At 34.7% G+C, this 26,024-nt stretch overlaps 1 non-coding gene across 1 annotated transcript; it reads right to left on the bottom strand.

Annotated features, from left to right (window-relative positions):
* Positions 1-22,802: 22,802 nt before the first annotated feature.
* Positions 22,803-22,874, bottom strand: TRNAE-UUC. Its single transcript has one exon. It is a non-coding gene; the product is annotated as a tRNA-Glu (tRNA).
* Between the last annotated feature and the right edge of the window lie 3,150 nt (positions 22,875-26,024).

The following is a 26,024-nucleotide window of genomic DNA, read 5'->3' on the forward strand; positions in this document are numbered from 1 at the left end:
AAAAAGAATGTTGAAATAGAAAAGATTGGCTTTAGTGGAAAGAAGCAATCGAGGCAAAATTAAATTCACTTACGACGGGTTTTTGGACCAATAGTCCGAACATCAGAAGGTGTCAAACCCGTGGGATACAATTGGGTATTTATGAGAAAAAGAAATGAAAATAATGAGGTAACAAGATACAAAGCAAGACTAGTTACACAAAGTTTTTCACAAATACCTAGTATTGATTATGAGGAGATATATTCTCCAGTAGAGGATACAATTACATTAAGATATTTAATTGGTCTGACTGTGTATGAAAGTCTGGACATGCTTCTTATGGATGTAGTCACAACATATTTATATGGATCTATTGGTAATGATATTTATATGAAAATTTTAGAAAGATTTAAGGTATCTGAAACATATACATCAAATTCATGAGAATTGTATTCAATAAAGTTACAAATATCACTATGTGGATTGAAACAATCAGGATGGATGTGGTACAATCGCCTGAGTGGATATTTATTGAAAGAGGGATATCAAAATAATCCAATATGTCTGTGTGTTTTTATAAAGAAATCACAAATAGGATTTACTATTATAACTGTATATGTTGATAACTTAAATATAATTAGAACTCCTGAAGAGCTTTCCAAGGAAATAGAATATTCTAAGAAAGAATTTGAAATGAAAGGTCTCGAAAAAACAAAATTTTTCCTTGGTTTGTAAATTGAACATTTAGTAGATGAAATATTTATTCATTAGTCAACTTATACAGGAAAAAATTTGAAAAGATTTTATTTGGATAAAACACATCCATTAAATATTTCAATGAAAGTTCGTTCATTGGATATAAAGAAAGATATATTTCGACCTTGAGACGATAATGAAGAACTTCTCAGTCCTAAAGTACCATATCTTAATGCAATTGATGCACTTATGTATTTTGTTAATAATACAAGTACGGATATTGCATTTTCAATAAATTTATTAGCTAGATATAGTTCTTCTCCTACAAAAAGACATTGGAACGGAATTAAGCATATACTCCATTATCTCTGAGGAACAATTGATATAGGTTTGTTTTATTCAAATAAATCAAATTTTGACTTAGTTGGTTATGCAGATTCTGGATATTTATCTGATCCACACAAATCTAGATCTCAAACAGGTTATCTGTTCACATATAGAGGAAGTGTTATATCGTGACGATCAGTGAAACATACCATAATGGTCACTTCCTCAAATCATGCTAAAATTTTTACAATTCATGAGGTTAGTCAATAATGTGTATGGTTAAGATCAATGACTCAACACATTCATGAAACACATGGATTTTTTTCTAATAAAAATCTTCAAACCGTATTATACGAGGACAACACAACTTGCATAGCTCAAATCAAAGGAGGATATATTAAAGGAGATGGAACAAAGTATATTTCACTTAAGCTTTTCTACATTCATGATCTTGAACAAAATGACGACATCACTGTACAACAAATTTGTTTGAAGGATAACCTGACAGACTTATTTACAAAGATATTACCAACTGTAACTTTTGAAAAATTGGTGCACAACATTGGATTGCGGCGACTTAGAGACCTTAAGTGACGTTTTCATGAGGGGAAGTAAATATATTATATTCTTTTAGGAATATATATTATATGAAATATGTACTCCTTTTCCTTCACTAGGGTTTTTTTCCCATTGGATTTTTCCTAGTAAGGTTTTAACGATGCATATTTCAAATATATATAGGCATCTATGAGGGAGTATATAAATATTATAATAATAAATAGACATCCATTGCTTAGTGTTCTAAAAGCCATGTTTCAATCTTCATGTTGTTCATGTGCCTTCTAGTTATTCATGCTTGGTATCCATGTAAAACTACATCATTCGTGTTACTTTGCCTATAAAGAGTGGCATTTGGTGAATCTTAAAATCATGACATTGGTGGGTTAATCCACTTCAAAATTCTACTTAAATTTCCATATTGCCCAATTTTATAGTTTTAGTTATTTTATAATTTAAGTATATTATTATATCATATTACATTATATTTATTTATTATATTTAAATATATATTATTATATTACATTTTCTTCATATCTATTGTGTTCCTCAATTTCACAATAGTCTTTGTTCTTTCTTTTTCTTTTTTGCTTTTTTAAGGAATCGTTATAATATTGTGGTGGAAGTTTCATAAAAGAAAATATTTTGGTTGCATTTAATCTCTCTTTAAAATAAAATTCTTGTTTTGATTTTCATTTTTTTGGGTTCAAATCTCGTTTTAATTTTGAATTTCAAATTTGATTCAATTCCATATTATATTAGTTGTCAATAGGAGTAGAACAAAAAATCGAAATTCAAACTGATCCAATGGTTTGGTTTAGTTTTTTAAGTATAAAATTGGATATATTAATTTGTATTTAGAGAAAACCTAAAAGTATTGATTCGAATCGGTTTTTTATTAGAAAAATCAATCAAAATCGAATTAAATCAATGATATATATATCATGAAAAATAAACTCTTCGAATTTTTATCATTGGCCCCAAAACTGATAAAAATGAACCGACTATCGACCTAAGTTCCTAACGAGGAATTCATTTGTGTTGATTTTAGGAAAAAATCAATATTAAAACTAAGATCCGTTTAGTAACCATTTTGTTTTTTATTTTGAAAATTAAGCCTACAGACACTAGTCCTGTCTCCAAAATTCTTCTTTTGTTATCTACTTTTCACCAATAAAAAAATTGCCAAATTTTGAGAACAAAGAAAAGTAGCTTTCAAAAAATTGCTTTTATTTTTTGAATTTGACTAAGAATTCAACCATTGATGCAAATTAAGACAAGAAATGTGTATGATATAGACTTAATTTTCAAAAAAAATAAAAAACGAAAAACAAAATGCCAATCGGGACCTAACTAAAAACTGACGATTTGTCCGTTGTTGGTAGTCAAATAATAGTGGGTTCAATTTGTTTTCCTTTTTTCTTTCGGATGGTTTGAGTTTGTAGAAGATGAAGCGCAGTGGTGACTAATCTGAGTTGAGGAAACATACTTTAATTTAGGGTTCACAAATAAACAGTTTTTTTTTTTTTTCCAATAATTAGTCAGTCGGTCGGTCGACTTTATGTATTTTTGGTGGCAATCCATCGACTCAAGTATATTTTAAATTGATCATCCAAAATGACCAACAATTCTACAAAATTGATCAATCATGAGTCTGTTTATGTTCCACGTCTAAATTTTAGATTTGTAAAATATTTATTTGTCCCTAAACTTAATGTTTGTTACATTTTAGTTTCTCCTTATACTTAAAAATAAAAAAAAAAATAAAACATCTATTTCACCTTACCTTTCTTTTTACCAACAAATTCGTAACATATCTTCAAGTATTTATATTAGGTAAGGTGAGCATGTAGTACAACATGTTAAAAGACAAGTAATGAATGAGTGAATATAATATGATCAAAGTAAGCTTAATTCAACTTAATTAACATAACTTTCTTCTCTTGAAGTTGAAAGTTCAATCCGCTATCTTCGCAGTTTTTGTACGACAAAAAAATTGAAATGCACGTGATTAAAAATATTTATAACATAATTTTTTAAATGAATATACATGGGGTGATTTTGAGGGCAAAATAGATATTATAAAAATATTTAAAGACCAGAAGTAAAAATTTCTTATTGATTTTAAATTGTAATGATTGAACAAATATAATTTTTTTCGATTTTAAATTATAAATATTGGACATAAAAATGAAAAAGTAATAAAAGAGATAAAATAAAGTATGATATCTTCATTTATACCTTTAAATGTTATCGAGTAATATGAAATAAGACATATTTGCTAAAGGACGTGTATGATTCACTTTACTAATCCTTTATCTATGGGGAAAATAAGAAGAAAAAAAAAAACTCATTGTCTGTTTAATAAAATATATGATATTTTATTTGATATTTTTTGTTACATTAACCACAAAAAAAATAAACTAACATTCAAAGTTATCTTGTAACTTAAACATGTATGTAGAGATATATGGGTGGATCATGTTTAAGTGATAACCTAAATGATCTGTAGTAGATGGATAAGGCTAGGTACCTTATCCTAGTGACACTACGAGTATGACCCGCTTTGTAGGTGTTACAATTGTTGTAAAGTACTACAAATGATCTGATCCTGATCATTCATGTATAGATATGTAAGTGGAGATATTCTATACAAAGGAGTTTATATAAGACCGGACCACGAAATGTTTAGTCTCTTTATATAACGCCCTTCATAATAGAGACTTATATTTCACTAGGATGACCATAGGTAACATGATCTGAATCCTGAGTGAGTTGTGAACTCCTACCTATGAGGGCGTGTGAAACCCGGATTTTCATTATCACTACTTAAGCAAGTGATTAAGGGATTAACTAGGTGAAAGTTAAATCCTATGTTGAAGCGAAGGAAAATTTCTAGGTGTTGAATAGATTTTTCTTGAGTAATTTTGAGTTAAGCTTTAATTGATGAAATTTGGCTAAGTGTAAGGTCAAAAGGACCCATGCGTGAAGTATTAAGAGACATTAACGCATAAGTTGAAAAGGCAACCATGCATTAGTAAGGTTGGACGCATGATTGGTCGAAGTAGTGGCAAGAGGCATTGCCAAGAGTTGTCATGCATTGGAAGCCAAGGAGAAAAATGGCTAAATGTTGGACTATGCGTTGATGTGGTGCCATGAGTTGGCCATAAGATCGTGGAGAGATTACTTGGGCAAAGGGAGAAGAAAAAAGGGAATTTAGAAGCTTGACTTTTGGGGAAAAAATTTGGAAAATTTTGGCTAAGTATAAAATTTTACGTTGGATGCGTTGGAAGCGTTGGATACATTGGATGATGGATGCGTTGGATGCGTTAGATGATGGATACGTTGGATGCGTTAGATGCATTGGTGAAGGAAGGAAAATGGAAGGATGCGTTGAAGGGTGGTAGACGGTTGAAGGATGGCAGTCGATGATGAGGCATTGGGATGGCACAAGGGTTGGAGGGTGCCATGTGTCGAACAGCCTCGTCCAAACTGCCTAGCCAAGCGCCCTTGCCTAATGCGTCAAGCGGCCATCCGAGTGCCCCTGCCATGCGTCGAGCGGCCATGCCTGTGCAGCGAGCGGCCAGTCTATGTGGCGAGCGCCCTGTCGAACGGCCATGCCTATACATCGCAGCGCCTTGTCGAGCATCAATGCGTCAAGCACACCCATGCGACCGAGTACGCCAATGCGGCCGAGCAAGTCTGCGAGGAATGGCCAGCGCCTATGCAGTATGCCCATGCGTCGAGCGATGGCCAGCGCCTATACAACACACTCATGCGTCGAGAGGCTAGCGCCTATGCCAAGCACCATGTGCCCATGCCGAGCAAGCCTTGCGGTGGTACCTAGTGAGCCATGCGTCGAGAATAAGCAGCCATCCTATGCGTTGGTGATGGCTGGCTCTTGCGATGGCTAAGTTGGGTTGCTAGACGTTGAGTAGTGGACTATGTGTTGAACATCCAAGAGTTGGACGCATATAAAGGATGAGATCACCTAAAAAATGTCATTAAACCATGTATCTTCTTGGGAGGAAGCCTTAAGCCTTAAGCATTTGAGGTGGTTGCATTAGAGGACATGCAATTGGAATCTCATGCATTGGCTACATAGGAGAAAGACACTTAGATTGCGTTGATCAAATAGATGTATTGGTAGTATGAGGGAGAAACACTTGGGCATGTAGCCAAGTAGGAGGTGTCGAATTTGGAGAAGGTTTGGATACTTATAAATAGTGCCAAAGACTTCATTTTTAGATCACAATTCAAAAAGACAGTAAAAAGAGTGGGAAAGTTGAGTAAACCTTGCATTGAGAGCAAAATCCATGCGTTGATCATAGAGCTTCAAAGAGGACGCGATGGACAGTGAAGTTTGAAAAACAGCATCAACTTGGGACGAGGAGTTCTCCCATAATTCTCGTGCGTTTGATGTGATTCTAAATCCATCTGAAAGTTAAAAGAGTCTAGTTTTCATGGTGGGGTTGCCAAAGAAGAAGCTCCAAGGAATCGGGCTGAAGAATGTAGAAAAGATAGAAGGGTCGAGCTGTCGGGTAAGCTGGGCCAGTCTTGATATTTTAATGTTTTCGGCCAAACCACGAGAAGTTAGGAGCTAATATTTTGTGGTATGCTTCGTGAGACATTTTAGAGAATATTTGTAGAAGGAAGTAACTCGAGATAAAGCTTAGAACTATGAGTAGTTTGAGCTTTAAGTTGAATCTAGAATTTAGGGTTCAAAAGAGGAGCCCGAGAAGACCAAGAAATTTCTAGAGAGAAAATTTCCTAAACGACCAAGGTGAGTGGTAATTTTGGTACTTTCCCTTAAGTCTTAAAGTATATCTTTTAAAGTAATTGTATATGCTTAGGTTGTGAATGAGTATCTAGCTTGAGAATGAGATTATATGATAGGGATGGTCAGGGGGTCAATAGACCTAGTGCCTGAGCCTGTAAGCAAAACCTCATGAGATGGTCAGGGGACACGAGGAGTTTAGTTCCTGATCCTGTGGGAGGACCCTCGTATGGGATGGTCAGAGAGCCGACGGGCCTAGCTTCTAAGCCCATGAGCGGGGAGCTATGTACACATAGGAGACAGAGGGAACATAAAAAGTAAGTGTTGTAGCTAGTAACAGTTATCTATCTACCATGTGTGTAGGTAGACAACATACTCATTCTAGTTAGTTATCGGTTTAGCTATCTACCGTGCGCGTAGATAGAGTTGAGACCAGACTCACTCATGGTGGAGGTTTGAATGTAACCTCGTATTCGTGATATGCTTGTTATTTATGATTTGAAATAGACTCTAGAAGTTGCCTACCACTCATTAAGCTTTGTAAAAGCTCATTCTGTTATTTCATGTTTTTCTTCCCAGGTAGTGAAAAGGTGAGAAGTTTCAGGGTGCTACTAAGGTCAAGGTCTGCCATAAGCCACAGTTACACTTCTGGAGAGTTTTACAGTTGTTGTCGTAAACTTTGTTTTTAAGTCTTGAATTTGTATAAACGTTATATTATTGTAATAAAATAGGCCTACTTAGTGAGTTGTAAGTTGAATTTATTCATTGATATCAGAGTTATTTCTGTAAGAGTTTTTAGGCAGTAAGTGTCAACAAAAGGGTTGATAACTGCTGCAGTCACGCCCTTTCCTAGGCTAATAAGGTGGTCTAAGGCGGGGTGTGACAGGGCGGTCCTTTGATTTGTATAGGTGAGAGTGGCCAAATCGTCGACTCAACAAACCTACCATTTTGGGGATTCGTCTGATTAGGGAGTTGGGAACACAGCTACACAAGAAGGAATTCACTCATTTCTTGAGGTTAGGGTAAGTAGATAAATTACTATGATTAGGGAGCTGGAAACCAACTACACAAGAAGAAATTCACTCCTTCCCCGAGGTCGAGGTAAGTAGATAAGTTGCTCCCTTAAGGGTTTATTCCGGGGCTTGACAAAGTGACACCACACCCTCTCCTGGTCCGAAAGGGGTTTAGTTATAGTTGGACTGTAATCTATTGTTCATTAGAGGGATCAGTGGTACTTAAGGAGTTAGATGTAACTATAGGGGCAAAACGGTAATTTTGGCCAAGCTGTACTCACGAGCAATTTGTGAAAGGTCATCGTACTATTGATTGGTTATATTCAATGGACACAAAAATATATTTGTAGTGCGAAGAGTGCAGCTGTCAGTCTTTAGTTGAGTTTCCGACAGTTAACGGATGGTGAATAATTTAATTAAAGAGTTTGATTAATTATTCGTGTACCGTTGGAACTTCAAGCTACAGGTCTATGAGGTCCCCTTGGTAGTTCAATAGGATTAATTGAGAATCGGTTTTTGGATTAATTTGAATTGTTCAAATTAGTAGTGCGATTTAATTATATATGGTATAATTAAGTTATTTTTAATGATGTAATTATTATAATATATTTGATACATTATAGCTTAATTGAGAGGAAATAAATATTTGAATAAGATTCAAATATTATTAATATGAATTGGATTTATAACTGTTAAATTTAATATAAATGTGATTTATATTAAATGTCATATAAGAGAAAAAGAAACTATAAGTTATATCGTATGTGATACAATATTAAAACTATAAGTTATATGTTATATTTGATATAACATATAATTTAATATATATATCAAATGTTATTTTAATTTAAAATGAAAGAGGGAGTTACAACTCCGTAGGGTGGTTGTTGTATTTTGGCTTTAGAAAGAGAGGAGAGAATCTCCTTCTTAGTGATATATAGTGTGAGAAAGACAAAATTGTGCTGTAAGTTTGGGTTGTTGGTGAACAATCTCACTTCTTCTTCTTCTCTACTAAAAATTTCCTCATTCCGAAATAGTCAAAGCCCACCACTCCTGTGTTTTCTGTCTGAGAATACTGAGGAAACCATTGTTGTAGTGTTTGTATACTGATCGAGGATTTCTTGAAGAAAGTTTTCAAGGTGTTCGTATACTATTCGAAGGATTCTTGAAGAAAGTCTTCAAAGGTATGGGTTTCTGAAACTCTAAGTTTTTCTTTTGTTAAAACATGTTGTAATTTATGTAAATGCATATCTTATTCTTTATTTACTGTAAAATTTACATTCAACGAAAGATCTGAATTGAGACGATCTTGCTTTTGCTCAAGGTTCTTTTTTTTTTTGAGTTCCTTCATTTTCTTTGTTGCTTTTGGCATAGGGAATTTTACATGGGAGGGGTGTTGGTATTGAGAGAGAGAGAGGATTTTAGAATTTTTCTCAGATAAATCTTTTTCTCATGTGTTTTCCAAAGAACATAGATTAAATAGATGAATGAGGAAGAGGGAGTTGCAATAACCGCCTCTCACGTTCTGCAAAATAACTCCCCTATCATAGGGAATTATGATTATATTATTAAATTATTGATAAGGGTCTTTTTAAACATAAAAAAAATACTTAAAAATATTTATACTTTATAGCTGGAACTTTTGTCTATAAAGTGTAAATATTTTTAGAATGTTTCTATTTTTAAGAATTTTCCTTATTAATAATATAATATGTATATTATATGATTAGTTAACTAATTAACAAACCAAATAATATGCATTATAATCATATTATAATGCAACTCTCTCTTATAACCTATAGTTTTAATATGAATTATATTCATATTAAATTTTAACCTATAGTATTTGTATAAATCTTATTTATATAAATAATATTTGAATCTCATTCATATATTTATCTCTCGCATATTATATAGTTTTAATTATAAATCTTTTTGTAATTAACTAAAATGTATCAATATATATTATACATTATTATATTAATATAATTAATAAATTAAATTTTCATAAATAATTTGAACTATTCAAATTATTCCAAAAATAATTATTCCTTGTTTTTATTGTTAATGAGCTAATAAGGGGACCTTATGAACCTAGAGATTATAAATTCAAATGATACGAGAATAATCAATTAAACTCTTTAATAGATTAAACAAGCCTTAGGGAAGCTAGAACTTCTCCGAGATGTCGAAGTGGAACATTCGTTAACTGTCTGTCGATCCAATAAAGACCGATAATTGCACTCTTTATACAGTAGATATGTTTCTATGTCCAATCAATAGTAAGTTCACCCTTCAACAATTGCTTATAACTATAGATGGGTCAAATTACCGTTTTACCCTTATAGTTATATCTAACTTCTTAAATACCATTGATCCCTCTAATGAACAATCAGTCTATAGTCCTGTTGGGGTTGATGCCCTAAAGTCTCGTGTCCTGTAGTTTGTAAACAGTTTGTACGAACACTTGTGTTGTATAATGTATGATATTTTACTTCACATCTTATTTTTTGCTCAGTTGCATGTTTTATTTGCTTTACCACAAACCAATAAACTTAACATCCTTGGTTATCTGTATGTAACTCAAGCATATAGTGGTGACATACAAGCGGATCATGTCTTGAGTGATAGCCAAAATGGTTTATAGTATATGGATATAGGAGGGAAACCTTGGTAACGCTACGGATGCGGCCCACTTGTGGAATGGTCACAAGTATTGTGACTTATCACAAATGGTCTGATCCTGATCATTTGTGTTGAGGACATGCGAGCGGGGGTGTCCTATACAAAGAGTTTGTATAAGACCTGACCACGAAGTGTTAACGTCTCGTTATATAACACCGTTCATGACAGAGACTTCACTTCACTAGGACTGTCTCTTATACACATCTAGATGTGTATAAGAGACAGGTATATAACACCGTTCATGACAGAGACTTCACTTCACTAAGATGACCATAGGTAACATGACCTCAATCCTGAGTGAGTTGGAAAATCCTACCATTGAGGACGGTCCTTTGATTTGTATGGGTGTGAGTGACTAGGTCACTAATTCACACCTACCATTTTAGAGATTCGTCTGATTTGGGAGCTGAGAACTTAGCTACACAAGATGGAATTCACTCCTTCCCCGAGGCATGGGTACGTAGATAGATAGCTCCCTTAAAGGCTGATTCCAGGGTTTGAACAATGTGGCGCCACACACCTTCTCTTGGTCCGAGAGGTGTTCACACATAGTTGAACTATGTTGTATTGTTTAGTAGAGGAATCAGTGGTACTTAAGAAGTGAGATGTAACTACAGGGGCAAAATGGTAATTTGACCCAGCTGTACTTACGAGCATCTGTGAAGGGTCATCGTACTTATATTGGTTATATCCGATGGACACAGAAATATATTTGTGGTAAGAAGAGTTCAGTTATTGGTCTTTAGTGGAATGTCTGACAATTAACGGATGGTGGATCTCGTGGCTAAAGAGTAGTCAACTATTCACGAACCGTTGAAGCTTAGAGCCACAGGTCCATTAGGTCCCCTGGGTAACTTGGATAAAGTTGAGAATCAGTGTTTGGGTTAATTTGAAATGTTCAAATTGACAAGAGGAAGTTCGATTATATATAATATAATTGGACTGGTTAATTATATATGATATAATTGGATAAATGTATGAGATACATTATTTAGAGAAAATTAGATATAAATATGATTTATATCAAGTAGAGAAGAAATTACTATGGTAGATATGTGATATCAAACTATAGGGTAAAAATGTAATATAATTATATTTATTAATAATTTAATTGGTTAATTATATGATAATTAACCTAAAAACTCTCTCGGACGTGCGTTAGTGGGAAAACCGCATTGGTTACTGTAACCAAAGAATAAAAATGAAATTTTGTTTCATTTTGCGAGGTTCGAAAAAAGATCGGAAGGTTTTGCGTTGGTGTGAAACGTAAATGATTGCTTAAGTCGAGGGCCTATACGATAGTCGCTCAGCGCCTAAACGATTGCATACCTCGCGCCTAAACGATCGCACACTAGTTCCTAAATGATCAGTTAGCTTTCCTAAAGATTGTATAGTGTGTCGTGTTTGCTAAACAATCACCTACCTTTTCTTAAACGATTGTTCAGTAAAACCTACACGATCGTGTAGTTTCTTCTAAGCGATAAGCTTCTAGCTATGCGATAGCTTCCTATTTTCTCCTACTTACTTATCATCTACACGATCAATTCTTCCTTCTACCTCTACCAAACTCACTAAAGACCACGCTTTGGGTTCTCACTCCTAGAATACCAAGGGCTTCTTTCTAGTGGTGTCGTCCCCACTGCGTTCATTTGTTTGCGGTTGTTCGTGCTACTGCAGCCGATGCATCTGTTGGGCATTTATTAATCGGGTATCTTCCGCTGTGTTGAGTTCCATAGCTTGAAGAGCGTCTTCAACTGGCATGAGAACTCTCTCCCTTATTATTTTTTTTCAAAGTATGTCGTTAATTACTGTATATTTGCATAATTGTATGTTCGAATGTATATGGTGTATTTTGGTCATGGTGAAATTAGAGAGATCCGACGGCGCTCATGGAACTCTTCGTTAAGAGATCTTTCAAGTCCAACTATAATTCCATCTTGTGTAGCTTCTTAGCTCCCTACTCGGATAAATCCCAAAATGGTAGGCATATTGGGTTGGCAAAACTGGTCATTCCCACTCATACAGATCATAGGATTGTCCTCACAGACAGGAGTTCACAGCTTATTTGGGATTAATGTCAAATCACCTATGGTCATCATGTTATATTAAACAAGAACATATCTTAGTTTATCGGATTGAGTTAATGCTAACTAAATGTCAAATAAAATACTTCTTATTTTATTAAATAAATAATTTGTATTTATAAATTACAAAATCCATTAGATTTAGGACATTAAATCCAACAAATCTATCAATAATCACCCAAAATCTTTAATCAAGCTTCAAAATCAACCTAAAATTCAATACATTTCATTCAAAGTCTCAATTAAAGTTCATCCAAATTTAACACAATTCGTCTAAATTCCAAAGTTCCAATCAAAGTTCAAACAATAAAATACAACTTCCATTCACTTGCATCTTTGCACCTTTATATTTGGGAGCTGGAAAATGGAGATAGGAGCGGGATGTAAGGAGTAAATCAAATTATCAAGACAATGGGAAAGCCAAAATACAATATAAAGATGAAGAATATTTCTCAACAACCTATACCAGACCCACATGAAGCCATTGGGAGTGCCTCCATTAGATTTGTGACATGTAAACGATATTATTTATTTTTCTGATTATTTAATTCATTGTGTAAATAATGAAAAATCCTATTTGGGTCATCAACTTCTGTATAAAAGCAAACACTGCTATTGATTGAAATAATAAGAAAGAAAAAGATTAGAAGAAACTTTTCCAGCACTCCTTTCCCAAAAGGCAAATTGTTTCATCTTCTTTCTTGGTATTATAACAGCAACTATGGCCACCGCCTCGTTCAATGTGACCTCAGCCTCTCACTCTTTTAGTTCTCCTCCTTTAAATCAACTTTTGAATCAGGTTACCACTATCAAGCTTGACCGAGGGAACTACCTCCTATGGAGACATCTGGCGTTGCTCATATTGAGAAATTATCGGCTGGAAGGTCATCTTACTGGTGAAGATCCGTGTCCACCCAAATTCATTGTGATAACTGATGAATCAACAGGAACCATCTTGGATGGAGATGAATGATAACTGGCAGAAATGCCAGTTATTATAAGCCTTTTATTTAGAATTATGAGGGCTAACAAGTAGAAAATGCAGTGATAATACTTAGAATTTGTGAAAAATTGAGTTTTGCATCGGTCAGCACCTAAATCCTCACTAACCCCAATATTATGCATTATTTTGTGCAAAGTGCCTATTTTTGTAGCTATCACATGAATCAAACGTATGCACTGGAAATAAGCAAGCATAAAATCAAACACATGCATTGAAAGCCGAGCTATCGCATAGACGAATGCATGCGGTGATCGTATGCGTCCATCGCATGGAAGTTGCTGTGATCGAATACGTCTATCGCATGAAAGTTGCGGTCGTCAAGCAAATGCGGTAATCACTTGGTGATTGCGGCCTCGGAGTGATAACCATAATAGAAAGGCGATCGCAAGATGGGTAAAATGCGTTGATACTTCAATTGAATCAAGCTCGGACACATACTTTGGGAGTAGCAACAAGATAAGATGATGTGACATTGCCCATACCGTGACAAAGGCAGCAATGAGACATAACACAATCATGATAGCTGTCACCGTTTAAACTCTAAATAGCCCCTTGGACTTTCATTTCAAAGCATCTGAACTTTTGCCTTAAGGCAGAGGTTTGTGATCACAAATGAGAGCATGAACGAGATTTTCTGTGAGGATTCTTCATCTCTACAAACCAGACCGAGTGACGACCGGAGCTTTTGCCAGAGATAGAACTCGAGAGAGACGTCTCCACTATCCATCCATGGCACCACCAGCAGCCTTGAAGTTAACGCGGAGTCTTTCATTTCTCCTCTAACCTCTGTATTGTATTACATTTTAGCTCAAGATATTAAGACACTTTGTAATCAATACATATCTTGATTCCTTCAATGTCGTTTTCTTCATCATCTTTATCTTTATCATCGTTTACCTTCATCCTTTATTTATCAAAGGCGATCGCATACTTAATCATGTAGCCTAGTGATAAGACGCATGTAACAACTCACCGAGAGGTGTGCATTATGCGGATATAGTGAGTTAATCCTCTTTGCTTGGTGAAAGGCTGTAGCAACGCTTGTCGATAGGTTATTGCAATGCTTGTCTATAAGTTAATTAGTCATGTCTAACTGCCTGAGAAGGTAAGAGATGGAATGCACTAAAGAAAAGTATGCATTGTTCCTAGAGATAGGCATGGTCTTATGCTCGACGCACCCATGCACTATAGAGATATAGTCATACGGCTGACCAGCGAGAGGTGTGCGATGCGTTAGTATGAGAGCTAGGATTACTCGAGAGATTTAAGATAATAAACATTACTATGCGTTAACAGTTGTTGTGTATCTACCAATTCTCATCGCAAGTCTTCTATTGCTCAATCTGTTTAGTTAAGAGTAGGAGTAGTGTGTAATCCATTAAACTTCTTCTTTTTACTTTTATTCATCACCTCAAACGCATTGCTTATAAGCATTATTGAGTGACAAGTCCTTGTGTTCGACCTCGGATTACCCGAGAAACTTGCGTTCTCGATATACTTGGTGAAAAAGCAAGAAACTTGTGATAGGAACGTATGGTCATTGCATACTAGATTAACACAATATTTTCATTCCAACGCATGACCTCCGACGCATGGGCATAAACGCATAGCTTAAGCCATGTACCACACATAATTGCATGCACAACCCCATTTTTCCTCCAACAATGAATCTGGTCATGGAGGACAGTACTCAGGTATTGTTTCTTTAACTCCTTAGCAAGGCCTGGCTGTTGCATCCAACTCATCCTTTGCCCATCAGGTAAATCCACTCTATGAGTCTTGGACTGTCGTTGATCAACTCTTGTTAGGATGGCTGTATAACTCTATGACTACAGAAGTTGCTATGCAAGTGATGGGGTATGAAAATTCCAAAGATCTGTGAACTACTATTCAGGAATTGTTTGGTCTACAGTCAAGAGCGGAGGAGGATTATCTTTGTCAAGTGTTTCAACAGACTCGCAAAGGGTCAATGAAGATGTTTGAATATTTAAGAGTAATAAAGACTCACTCAGACAACCTTGGACTTGCTGGAAGTTCGGTTCCTACATGAGCCTTGGTGTCACAAGTCCTCCTGAGACTTGATGAGGAATTCAACCCGGTTATTGCAACCATTCAAGGGCATCCAGAAATCTCCTAAACTGATATGCAGACAGAACTCTTGGCCTTCGAAAAGAGGTTAGATTATCAAAACACTTGGAAAAATTCTGTTTTGTTTAACAACTCTCCTTCTGTAAACATGGCAAGTAATTCGAGCCAAAGAAATTCAAATGCCAACAGTCAATGTGGCAATAATGGGCAGAATAGTAGACAAACAAACAACAATAATCAAAGAGGTGGAGGTGGACAAAACCGAGGTAGAGGACGTTGGAACAATAGTGGATATAACCGACCTACCTGCCAAGTCTGCAATAGGTATGGTCACACAGCTAATATTTGTTATCACAGGTATGATAGGGAGTTTGTGACTCCAACAAAGCAGAACAAAGGGGGAAATCAAGCCCCATAAAATATAGGCAACCAGAACACCTCATATGCCTTCACTATATCTCAGAACACTCCAGCAACTCCTCAAAGGGTTACTAACCCAAATTGGTATGTGGACAGTGGTGCTACCAACCATATCACTAGCAACTACAACAGTATGATTCAGTCCACTGATTATGGAGGTAAGGAAAAAGTTATAGTTGGGAATGGAAATAAGCTGAATATATCTCACATTGGTAAAACTAATCTAAAAATAGAAAATGGGCAGCTTACTCTAAAAAATGTTTTGTGTGTGCTTGAAATAGCCAAGAATTTAGTTAGTGTTTCAAAACTAGCTAAAGATAATGATGTGTTTCTGGAATTTCATGTTGACAAATGTATTGTAAAGAACTTGCGTTCGGGAAAAGTGGTGCTGAAGATGAAGGAAATCGGATCCGAAATTTCCATGAGCAGCGAAAAAGAGATCATTCCAAATCACAATCATGAATGAACATTACATAACGGTTATGAAATTGATATAGAAATTACAGCATGAAAACTCAAAAGAACAAAGAGAATATTCTACGAACATTTGAAGATGGGTCTCCACGCTCCTTTGCGCACGATCGTTTTGAACATCAGCAACCTCGAATGCTTGATCTACACAATCGCAACACAGCATAAACACTTCACACTCGTCCTCATCGATCGCCTCGGCCACGAACTCCTCAACAACAACACGAACGACCTCCACAGCACCTCGACAGTGTCGAGTTGAGTATGACACTACCAACAAGGCTACCTTGGTATTCTCGGTGTGAGAATCCAGAGAGTGGGCTCTGTTCAGACTTGGAATGAGGCAGACGAAGGAGGGAACACCGATTGTGTACACGACTAGGCAAGTAAGAGATGGTGAGACTTAATCGTATAGGTCGATGCTAATCATTTAGTTAAAGTTATGCGATCGTCTAGCAAAAGCTACGTGATCGTTTAGCTCATCGCTTAGCTCGGTCTGTCGCCTATAAACACTACACAATCGTTTACTTTGGGCAAGCGGTCATCTAGTAAAAGCTATGCGATCGTTTAGTAAACACTGTACGATCGTTTAGCTAACTCAGCCGTCGTTTAGTAAATCTATATTTACTTGACGACTATCATGAAATCCTTTTGCGGTAGAGAGAAATCTCAAAAAAAAATTATGAAAACCTTTCAACAATTTGTAAAACTTACTAAAATTAGAAAACATTTTCCTTATCTCATGGTTACTATTGAAAATCCAATAACTACTCACTCAATTGGTTATTAAAGAAAAAGAATTAATTATCCAATAATTAATATTATAAATAATATAAATGATAACCAACTTATCATACTATATTTATAACCTATAGTTTTAATATTTCATCTCATGAAATATATAAACCATAGTTCTTTTTCTATTCCATGGTAGTTAATGTAAATCTATTTACATCAATCATCCACTAGATGTATCTCATACATCATACCGATTATATCATATATAATAAAAATACCTCTTGTTAATTTGAACATTTCAAATCAACACCAAGAACTGATCCTCAACTGAATCCATTGAGCTACCAAGGGGACCTTATAGACCTGTAGCTCGAAGCTCCAATGGTACGTGAATAACTGACTAAACTCTTTAGTCATAGGATCCACCATCCATTAATTGCCAGGCACTCCACTAAAGACCGACAGCTGAACTCTTCTTAGATATATTATATGTCCATCTTAACCAATCAACAGTGCAACAACCCTTCACAGATCGCTCATAAGTATAGCTGGGCTAATAACCGTTATGCCCCCATAGTTACATCTGTCTCCTTAAGTACCACTGATCCATCTAATGAAAATAAGTCATAGTCCTACTATGACTGAGTCTTCTCTTCCAAAGAGAAGTTGTGACCACTATGTTCAAGCCCCAGAATCAGTTCTTAAGGGAGCAATCTCTCTACTTATCCCTACTTCGGAAAATGAGTGAATTCTATTTTGTGGATTAAGTTCCCAGCACCCAGATCAGATAAGTCCCCAAAAAGGTAGGCATGTTGAGTTGGCAATCTGGCCACTCTCATCCATACTAATCAAAAGACCACCCTCAAAGGCAGGAGTTCCCAAAACACTCAGGATTGAGGTTGTGTCACCTATGGTCGTTTAGGTGAGATGTAAATCTTTAGTATCAACGACGTTATATACAAAGTCTAGCCATCTCGTGGTCCAGGTCTTATACAAACTCTTTGTATATGACACCCCTACTCGTAAGTCTCCCATGAACGGTCAGGATCTATCATTTGTAGTAGTTTATAATACTTGCAAACCTCTACAAAGCGGGTCGTATCCGTAGTGTCACCAGGATCAGGTATCCCACCTTAATCCTTATACTACAGACCTATTTAGGTTATCACTTATGGCATGATCCACTTGTATATCACATATACATGCTTAAGTTCACATAAGATAACCAAGGAGCTTTGTTTATTGGATATGAGTAAATATCAAAATTAAATAATACTTATTTTATTCATTAAACAATGTGTATTTTTATAATACAACGAGACTTTGGGAGAATTAGGACACCAATCCCAACAGAAGAGAGATCTTGAAGATGGAATCTATAGGCTGAACGCAAAAGAAATAGTTGCTGGTAGTGCTTCAAGTGTTGATGGGAGCTTAAAGTCGGCTAATAATAACAACATTGTAATGTGTTCAGCCAACTATTTACCTACTATCATCACTAATAGGAAGGTGTCCAAGGAAGTTTGGCACAAAAGACTTGGACATCCATCTTCTATAGTCCTAAACTCATTAATCGAAAGATGTAATATAACAGTAACCTTGAATGCAAATGTTGAATTTTGTGAAGTTTGCAAGTTTGGAAAATCACATGCTCTCCCTTTTTCTATTTCTGATTCTTGAGCTACAACACCATTTGAATTAGTACACTCTGACTTATGGGGTCCAACACCGTTATTATCTAATGATGGTTTTCGTTACTATGTGAACTTTGTTGATGTCTTCAGTCGTTTTCTGTGGATATATCCTCTTAAACAAAATAGTGATGTAATAGGATCATTTAATCACTTTCTTAACACAGTTAACACCCAGTTCGAAGTTAGTATTAAATGCTTACAATCTGATAATGATGGGGAATTTAAACCTGTTCAGCAACTATGTGACAAGTTAGGTATTAAAGTAAGACTCTCATGTCCACACACATCAGAACAAAATGGGAGAGCAAAGCGAAAACACCGGTAAGTGGTTGAAACTTGACTAACCTTGCTAGCCCAAGCGGGGATGCCTATTAAATATTGGTGGGAAACCTTCATTATAGTAACCACCTTGATCAACAGTCTACCATGCAGAGCCATTGGAGACAACATTCCTTTTGAAGTTTTCTTCAATAGGAAAGTAGACTTTTCAAATATTTGGTTGTGTCTGTTTTCCACATGAAGACCATATAATACTCACAAGCTGAATTTTTGGTCTAATAAATATGTTTTTATTGGTTTCAACCTAGCTCACAAAGGATTCAAATGCCTTAGCCCAAATGGACGTATATATATATATATATTCAGGCATGTGCAGTTTAATGAATCAAATTCCCCTTCAAAAATGGTTTCCCAAAGCCCAACGACCCCACATTCTCTAGTGAACTGCCAGCCCAACAAATTCCCTTGCATCATTCCATGCAGCTACCTGAACCTCTTTCCTTGAACCCTCCACAACCTATGGCTATCCAAAGCCCAACTATAAGCACTCCCTACCAAGCCCAAGGATACAACCCCAACATATCATCTAAATCACCTAACTTCTCCCAAATAAATTCCCCTGCCTTTTCATCAACCCCGCCTACTTCCCTAAACTGCAACCTCAGTTCTCTCTACTCCTCCAATACCCATGTGCCTCATCAAGTCTCAGAGTTGTCTCCTCCCCATACCTCGCCCCCTACTCGACCGAAGGCACCACTACCTCAACTTTCCTCTCATTCTATGATTACTCAGGCAAAAGCTGGTGTTTTCAAACCAAAAATCCTTGCCTCAGATGCCGCAGTTGACTGATGCCTCACTCAGCCAACTTGCCTTGTGGATGTACTAGCTACTCCGATTTGGAAACAAGCAATGGATGTTGAAATTCTTGCTCTCCAAAGAAATAATACGTGGACACTTGTTCCTCAACAAAAATCCATGAATATAGTAGGCTACAAGTGGGTCTATCGTATCAAGCGAAATATGGATGGAGTTGTTCAAAGACATAAAGCCTGGCTGGTAGCCAAAGGCTTTCATCAGACGCCTGGAGTTGATTTTTCTGAGACCTTCAGTCCAGTAGTGAAACCCTCCACCATTCATATTGTATTCTCTTTAGCTATTTCTCAAAGATGGACTTTGCGGCAACTTGACTTCAACAACGCTTTCCTTAACGGGGTTCTTGATGAAGATGTTTATATGTCCCAATCTCCTGGCTATGTTTGCAAGCTCAATAAAGCCATCTATGGCCTCAAACAAGTGCCACACGCATGGAACACTATGTTGAAAGCATCTTTACTTGATTGGGGCTTCCAAAACAGTAAGTCTGATTCATGCCTCTTTGTCTATCGTAAAGGTGATGTCACCATACTATTGCTTGTTTACGTGGATGATATCATACTTACCGGAAATAACACCTCCTAGATGAGTCAGCGAGTGTTTAAATTGGACAACACCTTTGCCTTGAAAGATTTGGGAGTACTGAGTTACTCTTTAAGAATTCAAGTTAATCATTTGTCCTTTGGTCTTTTGCTAACATAAACAAAGTATATTGAAGATATATTATCGAAGCTCAACATGGAGGATCTCAAGCCAATGATGACACCATGTACTCTCAGTAAGCATTATTCTCTTAATAGTGGTAAGGTGTTAGAAGATCCTTTCACTTATCGAAGTACAATTGGGGCTCTTCAGTATCTCATTCACACCTAACCGGACATTGCTTATATTTTCAATTACTTAAATCAATTTTTTAAGAAACCAACTGATGAGCACTGGAGTGCTATTAAATGAGTACTTCGTTATCTCTCAGGCATTAAGCACTTTGGTCTATTTATCCGACCCAGTGATGGGATGTCTATTACTGCATATTCGGATGTTGTTTGGGCCTCCAATATAGATGATCGTCGTTCCGTTGCAACATATTGTATATTTGTGAGAAATTCACTGGTATCATGGTCTTCCAAAAAGCAAAGTGTTGTAGCTTGTTTAGGTACAGAATCTGAGTATCGAGTTTTAGTTCACGTGACGGCTGAAATATATGGATACGAAAATTTCTATCTGAGTTGGGCCTTCTGCAAACTACCACACCGGTTCTCTGGTGCGACAACACGAGTGCCGAAGCCCTTGCCTCCAACCCTATCTTTCATGCTCGAACAAAGCACATAGAAATTGACGTTCATTTTATTCGTGATCAAGTGTTACATGGACAATTATCAGTTCGATACATACCATATGCTAACCAAATTGCCGACTGCCTAACCAAGTCCTTCACTCATTCTCACTTTCATCTACTGCGTTCTAAACTCGGGGTCATTGAACTCCCCTCTCGTTTGAGGGGGGATATAAGTAGTAAATCAAATTATCAAGAGAAAGGGAAAGCCAAAATACAGTTTGAAGATGAAGAATATTTCTCAACAACCTATACCAAACCCACATGAAGCCGTTGGGAGTGCCTCCATTAGATTTGTGACATGTGGATGATATTATTTATTTTTTTTGTTTATTTAATTCATTGTGTAAATACTGAAAAACCCTATTTGGGTCATTAAATTCTGTATAAAAGAAAACACTTGTATTGATTGAAATAATAAGAAAGAAAAAGATTAGAAGAAACTTTTCCAGCACTCCTTTCCCAAAAGGAAAATTATTTGATCTTCTTTCTCGGGAGGCGTGTGTGCAATTGATAAGAAGAAGAGAAATGAAGAATGGAGATCGAAGATGGAGCGGGAAGTGTACATGCGACTAACAAAGAGATGGAAGCAGAAGCGTGCAACTGTGGTGGCTGGCATGGAGAGGAGAAGCAGAGATCAAAGACATAGAGACTTAGAGAGAGGGAGACTGGGGGTGAGGTGTACCACGTGAGGTTGAATAGTAGGTGGTTAAGGCTGACGAATTTGAGGGTTTGTTAAATTAGGGTTTTTCAAGTTTTAATTTTCAACTTTTTAAATTGGGTTAAAATAAGAATAAGATTGGACTAGGCTTTTAATATAAACTTAGAATTAGTAAATATATATCTATTAATATAATGTACTATAGATCGATTCGATTTTCCATGATTTTTTAGGGTGGTGAACCGAGGATCGAATCAAACCACTCAATTTTGTTCTTCATTGAACCGACGGTTCTACATTCTTTAAAAAGATTGGTCCGGTCCGATTCGCTGATTTTTTTTTTCAATTTTTGCACACCCTTGGTATAGGCTAGGTTTTGAGGGATCATCTCGAAAAGCCAATCATGGGAGGTTCAAGCATATTAGTAGCAATTGAGGGGTTAAGCTTTAGGGAGCAAAAGCTATGATGAATGATCTAATAGAGATTGATAAGCAATGTTGTGGACAAGATTCTCTTGTAGAAGTCGAGTTTGATTCTTTGGAGGTGGTAAGATGGTTGAATCTTTAGGACTTTGATTTGTCTAAAGATGTCCTTTTTGTTACAAAAGCTCTTAGTCTCGTTGATTTTATTAATATCTTTCATTTTTGTAAGATTGATAAAGAGGAGATAACGTTGTTTATAACTTTGGGTATATTTGGTAGAGAATCTAAATTTTATTTTATGTTTTCAAATTCACTGAATTCAATAAAATGTGTTTGATTGATAACTCGAATTTTGTTTCTAAAAACTATTTTCGAATTATTAGATCCAAATAATGCAAATTTTGAAAATGATATTTTTATATTTTCATTATGTTTAGATTTTAAATTTTAAAATGTAGAATTATAATAAATAAATAAAGAATAACAAATTTTAAAATGTAGAATTATAATAAATAAATAAATAATAACCTTTCCCATTTTGAAGCTTTATTTTCTTGGGTATCCACGAACAAAATTACACCAACTGGATTCCCTGAATTGACTGCTTGAATTTATTTATTTTATTATTTATTAAATATATTATGTTTAAATCATAAAAACTTTATGGAAAACAAAATTGGTAGATAAATAAAAAGAACAAATTCCGTTGCCGGGAATCGAACCCGGGTCTCCTGGGTGAAAACCAGATATCCTAACCGCTGGACGACAACGGAAACAATTGAGAGAGGATGTACATAATAAATATTTTCAAAACCATAAAATTTAAAATTAAAAGGCTCGTTAGGTGCTTTTTAATCTTATGTTTGATACAATTTGATTTTTTTTTTTTTAAATGTAAAAATCTTGGAAAATTTATGGATTTTTTTTTATAAAGCAAGTGGAGTTTCAAAACTTGAACCTCTGAATTCAAGAGACATAATATATGTCACTGTCAATTAGGATTGATTTATACGTTTACTGTTATATATATACTAGTAATTTAACTCAATAACAATATAAATATCTAAACAAATTTACTATATTTTGCAAGGTGACAATTATTAAACTTTATATTTGTATGACATACAATTTTGTAAACTTTTATATCTACTTATTTGATCAATTGAGTGTACAAATCTTATTTATAGTTAGAAGTAAATAATTTAACAATGATACAAAATAAAATATATTATAATTCAACTGGTTAAAACATCAATTTTTGTACAATAAAAAAAATAACATTTTTTTTCTAGAAATGGGACACTAAATACCCCACTAAAACTTGCAAGTTAAAATAAAGGGGGTGACAAAAGAAATAACAAATTTTAAGGTTTCATTTGAAAAAAGGTAAAAAGGTTTTAAATTATAAAAATAGCAAAACGAATTTAAAAAATATAAAATACTAATTAATGAATGACCAAACCATTCTAAAGACAACCAAATTGAGTATAAATGAGAATACAAAGGGACAACTTAAAAAACAGCTCTATCTAAACATTTCAAAAGCAAAAATTAAAAATCACTCAATATGTTTCCTTAAGCTCGTTGGATAGACACTAAGATTTTGATACCAAACCAGTTGCATTAGTTTCATAGTTTCATTCCATGTAGCTAGTTTATCCAAAGGATCTTAAAAGTTAATTTTAAACACTATCAATTTAATGGAAGCAAGAATACGTGTGTGCGATGGAGATCGATGACATGGCAGCGACGGTCATCAGAAGCTAGTCGCAGCGAAGGATGTCTACGACAAGGACAAGGACAAGAATTCAAGAGAGGGTTGCTTCCAGACGGCTACTTCATGTGCCAACCTCCATGACGACGACAGTCTCAATACGAATGGCGGCGCACTGTAGACTAAAGCGCTGGCGGCAGTGTTCACGTGAAGGAGGAGAAGAAGTTTGGGGGAGGCTTGAAGCACAAAGAAGCTCATGAGAAATAAGAAGAAACTAGGGGGAGGGTCCTGCTTCTATAGTTATAAATAGTTTTTTTTTTTATCCTTTCTTTTTTAAAAAATTTAAACTTACAAAAATAATTATCTTGTCCCAAGTCAAACTTCTTTTTCACTCTTAAATTCCAAATATCCTAATACCTTATCCATAATAATTTTTATAAAGTTAAAAAATCGAAAATAGTTAGATAAAACCAAATATGCAAATAAGATAGATGTTAAATAGATATTTGGAGAGAAAAATCAGCAAGGATTATCTGTTTAAATGGAAAAATATTTAAAGTCTAGGATTTCATTTATTTAATCTTTTTTTTTAAAAAAAATTGTAGTTCGAAATTTGGTAACTCATAGTTTTACAATTACACATTACCTATTAAATGTTAGTAACTCAAGCATCAACAATTATATTGAGGGTAAACCATCAAACACAAGTCTAATTGGAAAATTGTGAAAAATAGTACGTTTAAGTTTCCACCTTACAAAACTAGTACGCTTTTTGAAACTCGTAAAAATAGTTTTTCTTGGTCCATCTCAGGCGAGATCGACAACCGAGAATTAGTTAAAAATCAATTTTTTTCAATTTATCATTGTTTTGTGCCATATTGGTACATCTTGCCGAACTACACGAGATTTGCATTTTTTTTTGTACTCTTTCCAAATCTTATACTATTTTCAAAATTGTCTCCAAATTCAGTTATGTTTAATAAATATTATATCAAACTATTACGTAATTTTTCAAATCTTTAGTATACTTTATGTTTTCACAATTTTATGAATTCCCAAAATTCCAAATGTGTTGTCCAATTATCAAATTAGATTTTCCAAATTTATTCACCATTTCTAAATTTTGGAAAAGATTAAATTTTTCGAAAAATTGGGTAAGATTTGGGATATATATAATATCTTGGTGTTAATCCTAGATTCCATCAAGAAAGCTCAAATATATGAATTTCGGTGTTAATTATGTCCGTGATTTCACCGAGAAAGCTCAATTTATAGAATCTCAATGTTATTTTGCTCAAGATTAACACCGAGATGCACATAATCTCATGTATAATATGACAAGATGTACAGAGCAAGCCTCAAACAATCAATAAGTTGGAAAAAGTTGATTTTTTTAATTAAAATCTCATGGTCGATCTCGCTTGAAATGGACTGAAAAAACTATTTTTACGAGTTTTAGAAAAAGATGCTAGTTTTATATGGTAAAAATTTAAACGGACTATTTCTAACTATTTTTCTAGTCTAATTGGATGTAGAGCCATAACAAAAATTGAAATGGATAAAAAAAACAAAATAAAGATATAAATTGATCTTGCTTATGCACCAACAAACACTTGAAAATGGTAACAATTATAGTAATATAATAATACAATATGAGATAAAACAAGATAAAAATATACCCTAAAAAATTGAAAAAATGGGAAAAAATTGAATCTAACATGAAATAAAAGCGTGATAAAACGTGACAAGAAGACAAACAAAGATGAAAAAAGATTAATGTTTAAACAAATGAAAAAGATTTAGATAGAACTAAATCTTGTAACAAATAATTAAAGAAATAAAAAATGATTAGATGAAAAATCAATTTTGTAGACTAAAAACTAGAAAAAAAATGAACAAATATAAAATTGAATTTGATATGAAACAAAACGTGATAAAAACAAGGTACATCGATGAATATAAAAAAAAATAAAAATAAAAACACATATTGTATAAAGAAATGAAGAAATATTGAGATACAACTTAATCTTGTAACAAATATATTTTTTAAAAAAAAAAAAATAAAATGGTTAGTTAGGACTAAATTTGCACAAAAAAAAAAAAAAAAATACATATCAACACATATCTGGGAGAAAAATCCGAAAGGGTTGTTTGTTTAAATGAAAAAATATTAAGGATTTATGGTTTGATTTATTTACTATTAAAACTT

Source organism: Benincasa hispida, chromosome 12 (assembly GCF_009727055.1).
Source record: "Benincasa hispida cultivar B227 chromosome 12, ASM972705v1, whole genome shotgun sequence".
NCBI lineage: Eukaryota > Viridiplantae > Streptophyta > Magnoliopsida > Cucurbitales > Cucurbitaceae > Benincasa > Benincasa hispida.